At 45.3% G+C, this 4,900-nt stretch overlaps 1 non-coding gene across 1 annotated transcript; it reads left to right on the forward strand.

The window, feature by feature from the left end:
• The first annotated feature begins 1,404 nt into the window (after window positions 1-1,404).
• Trnai-uau (transfer RNA isoleucine (anticodon UAU)) lies at window positions 1,405-1,479 on the forward strand. The gene has a single exon. It is a non-coding gene; the product is annotated as a tRNA-Ile (tRNA).
• Window positions 1,480-4,900: the final 3,421 nt, after the last annotated feature.

Consider the following 4,900-nt stretch of genomic DNA (forward strand, 5'->3'; position numbering starts at 1 on the left):
TGTGACAAAACTCTTCCATGTGGTGAGAAAGAGGTATGAGACTTCAAATAGAATATAAGTTCCAATTCCAAAGAAAGCGGGTGCTGATAGGTGTGAAAATTACCGGACTACCAGTTTAATAAGTCACGTCTGCAAAATAGTAATACGAATATTTTACAGAAGAATGGAAAAACTGGTAGAAGTCGACCTCGGGGAAGATCAGTCTGTATTCTGAGGCAATACTGACCCTACGACGTCTCATAGAAGATAGGTTAAGGAAACCCAAACCTACGTTTATAGCTTTTGTAGACTTAGAGAAAGCTTTTGGCAGTGTTGACTGGAATACTCTTTCAAATTCTAAAAGTGGCAGGGGTAAAATACTGGGAGCAAAAGACTATTTGCAATTTGTACAGAAACCAGATGGCAGTTACTGGGATTGAGAGGTACGAAAGCGAAGCAGTGGTTGAGAAAGCAGTGAGACGAGGTTGTAACCTATCCCAGATGTTATTCAATCTGTATATTGAGCAAGGAGCAAAGAAAACAAATGAAAAACTAGGAGTAGGAATTAAAGTCCAAGGATAAGAAATAAAAACGTGGAGCTTTGCCAATGACATTGAAATTTTGGTAGAGGCAGCAAAGGACTTGGAAAAGCAGTTCAACGGAATAGACAATATCTTGAAAGGAGGATATAAGATGAACATCAACGAAAGCAAAACGAAGGTAGTGGAATGTAGCCCAAATAAATCTCCATTGATCCTCCGTTTACTTCTTCTTTCACCCTGTCGTTTGTGTGCTGTATGTACAGATCAAATGCTAGATTAGGAAACGAGACACTTAAAGTAGTAGATTAGTTTTGCTATCTGTGAAGCACAATAACTGGTAATATACATATATGAATATGGTGTCTGTTTTTTGGGACATGTCCGAAAGAACAGACACCATTGATGACCTGCAGCCGTCTAGAACGAAATTAGAATTGTATTAATACCTACAGGTGCCAACGGGCGTTGATACATATCAACGGGTACAGGTGAAAATGTGTGCCCCGACTGGGGCTCGAACCCGGGATCTCCTACTTACATGGCAGACGCTCTATCCATCTGAGCCATCGAGGGCACAGAGGATAGTGCGACTGCATGGACTATCCCTCGCACGCCTCCCACGAGACCCACATTCTCACCTTGTATGTCCACACACTACATTCGTAGTGTCCCACCCCAACACACTCATTACTCGTGGAAGACATCTTACCAAGTCCCGCAAGAGTTCGGGGAATATGTGTGCATCCGCACAGAAGGAGAATATCATGGCCGGTATTGCCAGAACTATATACATATATGGATATGGTGTCCGTTCTTTCCGACATGTCCGAACGAACGCGGGAGGCGTGCGAGGGATAGTCCCTGCAGTCGCACTATCCTCTGTGCCCTCGATGGCTCAGATGGATAGAGCGTCTGCCATATAGGCAGGAGATCCCGGGTTCGAGTCCCGGTCGGGACACACATTTTCACCTATCCCCGTTGATATGTATCAACGCCCGTCGGCAGCTGGAGGTATTAATATAATTCTAATAAGCGATGATGGTCGAAATAGGGAGAAAATAAAATGTGGACTGGCCACGGCGAGAAAAGCGTTTCAGAAGATGGGAAGTTTGTTAACATCGAGTATAGATTAAAGTGTCAGGAAGTCTCTTCTGAAAGTACTTGTATGGCTTGTATGGAAGTGAAACATGAACGATAAGCAGTTTAGACAAGAAGAGAATAGACGCTTTTGAAATGCGGTGCTATAGAAGAATGCTGAAGATTCGATTGGCAGATGACGTAACTAATGAGGTGGTACTGAAGATAATTGGGGAGAAGAGAAATTTGTGGTATAACCTGATGAAAAGAAGGGATCGGTTGGTAGAACACATTGTGAGGGATGAAGGGGTCACCAATTTAATATTGGAGAGTACAAATCGCGGAGGGAGACCGAGAGATGAATACAGTAAGCAGGTTCCAATGGATGTGGGTTTCATTAGCTACTTGGAGATGAAGAAGCTATAGATTGACATGGAGAGCAAGATCAAACCAGTCTTTGGATTGAAGAGCACAACAACAACATCGGATGAACCCAATTCGGTTAATTTGATATTGAATATAACAGCAGTAGTTCACCGTCGCTATCGCTCCCTGAACTACAGTCCACCCATGACAGGCTGGAGGTGAGGTCTGGCTCAGATCACGGCACTCCGAACGCCATTTCTAGTACCATCCATAAACTGTACTCATGTTAGCACGTCGTCTCAGCAAATGAGCAAATACGAAGACGGAATAGAAAACGTAGCTCATAAAACGTAGCCTTCTGTTTGAAGGGTACGCATCTGGAATCAGGATACGCGCTACGTACGGCGACGTCATCCGAAGGCACACCTCGAGATTAGAGATGTGTAGTTCGCGAACGAACGGGTGCAAAGGAACGGTTCACCAAGATGAACGAAAGGACCGAGGAACGAATACCAAGGAACGATCAGTTCACAGTTCACTTCCGTCGCGGGGGTCTACTTATAGTTCCCGGGTACGAGGAACGATCAGTTCATAGTTCCCTAGTTCACTTCGGTCGCGGCGGTCACTTCGGCAGTTCTCGTTCCACCCTCGGTCACGTGCTCGTCTCAGTCTCGGCCTCCCTCGGCCGCACTCGTCGTTCTTCGCATGTCCACATGTCTCAGTTCCACTGCCGACTGCTCCTAGTTAGTTCAGTATCCATCCAGTTGTTCGTTTCGTTCACTGCTATCGCCCAGTTTACATGTGTTCCAGACTGTTCTTCCACTTCGGTCTGGCTATTCAGCGTCCACGACCGGTAATCAAAAAGTATTTTATAGTTGCGTAAATTACATAAAATTCACGTTGTATGTAGTAGGTACGTCTTTTCAGGTAACAAAAGGGCATGTCAGCTCACTACATTATATCGATGAATAGCAGAAGACATACTTATAACAAGGCAAGTTTTTTTTTTTTTTTTTTTTTTTGTTATTCATATATTTTTTGGTTTCATCGACTTGATTTAGCAGCTGAATTTCAATAATTTGCTTAATTTTTAGTGTAAGAAAATTCATATAAAACGATTTTCGTGTATCTTTCATATACAAAACATTACATTTAGGAACGCTCTAATTATTTTTAAGTTTCGTTGTTTCCAGTTTGCATTACCTGCTAGTTTCGTTTCTTTGGAGAAAAAAAAAGAGAGAGTGGGTTGTGGGTCATTTTGGCTCAGTAGGAAAAGCGGTGCCTCTCCATTTGAAAAGACATAGATTGCCATAAAATCGTATTTACTTGTTATCTCAAAAACATTTGTTTAGGAGCTTTCAAACCAAAAACTTTAGCACTGCGAACTTAATTATTATTATTACTGCTACATTAACTTTGAGAATGGAACATAAAAACCTAATTTTTACTAAGCGCGTGACGCAAGTATGATGAGAGAACCACATTTTATTTTATGCTTCCATAAAGTCTCTACTTCGCCTACGAGCTCAGAGACAACGTGAAGTATATATAGGCTGTAAACGATTATTGTTTACAACGTAGCATAGCTATGTAGTGGAAGTCGAAACGAAGAATTTTGTAAAAGACACTTGTGGTCTATTAAGTTGGGAAACAGCCACCAAGAGGTTTACAAGACTACATGAGCTATAGCCCATGCACGTCGCGTGAGTTTTTCATGTTCTCTTCTCCAGCTCTCTACTCATCACCATTATCGATTGTTTCGCCATTGTTGCTTGCATTAGCTTGTTATTTCTTCACTGCCTAATTATTACATGTTTGTCTGTTTGTTGTATCTGCTCGTAATGGGCAACACATCGTCCGTAATTGGCGAGCAGTCTGTACTCGGGGCCGGTTTTCCGTGCGCCACCCTATATTGTTTCCATGCGATCAGCCACACTACGCTACAGTTGGCTAAACGAGAGGTTCTGCAGAATCACAGAAATTACTTCTAAAAGTGTGTAAGAATTCTGTAATGAATAAAAACTCTATACTCCAGGGGGGAGGCAAGTGCCCCCTCTTGGTGCCCTCCATCCTTCAGTCACCTACACTACTAGTTTTCAGTTTTTCATAAGAACCATATACCAAGCACCAATGAACGGTGAACGAGTAAAAATGAACGGTTCCCAAAAAAGAACGATCAGCAGTGAACTAGATCCTAAGGATGAACGAGTTTGCCCATCTCAACTCGAGATACGCTAGGCCGGTGTGAAACGGTCGCAACGCAGGACGCGTTACGCTGCCCGGCTAGGGATGTGCGTCGCGCTGGACGGACTGGAAGAGCAGGCGGGGGCAAGCAGGGTGGCGTCGAGGCGAGGCCGGTGTTTCGACACTGCGAGAAGCCGGCGGAGCGACGAAAGCGAAAAGCGGCGGACCCTCGCTGCGGCCAGGTTGCGAAGTCCGCCGCCACGTGGCAGCACCGGCAGGCGGGCAGACTGGAGTCTGGGCCCCGCTCTGTGCGGACTTTCCCCGGCCCGGCTGGCCGACGTCCACCCGACCAGACCAGACAAGACAAGACAAGGCAGGGCGCGCCAGGTTTCCACTCCAGGCTGCCGTCGTCCGCCACTGACTCAAAGCCCGTTTCGCACAAGCGCCTTTTTGGCCAAAATCGACCGCTCGTAATCCCTGCGCCTGTCGTATCTGCATTTAAATCAGCAGCCAGACACGTCGCGTGGCTGTTTGTGATGTCAACGAGTTACACATAGTGTGGAGTCGTACACTGAAGAGCCAAAGAAACTGGTGCACACCTGTCTAATATCGTGTATTGGCCCCGCGGCCATGCAGAAGTGCCGCAACACGACGTGGCGTAGACTTGACTAATGTCTGAAGTAGTGCTGGACGGAGCTGACACCATGAATCCTGCAGGGCCGTCCATAAATTCCCAAGAGTACAAGGAGGCA

Source organism: Schistocerca serialis, chromosome 10 (genome assembly GCF_023864345.2).
Source record: "Schistocerca serialis cubense isolate TAMUIC-IGC-003099 chromosome 10, iqSchSeri2.2, whole genome shotgun sequence".
In the NCBI taxonomy this organism is placed as follows: domain Eukaryota; kingdom Metazoa; phylum Arthropoda; class Insecta; order Orthoptera; family Acrididae; genus Schistocerca; species Schistocerca serialis.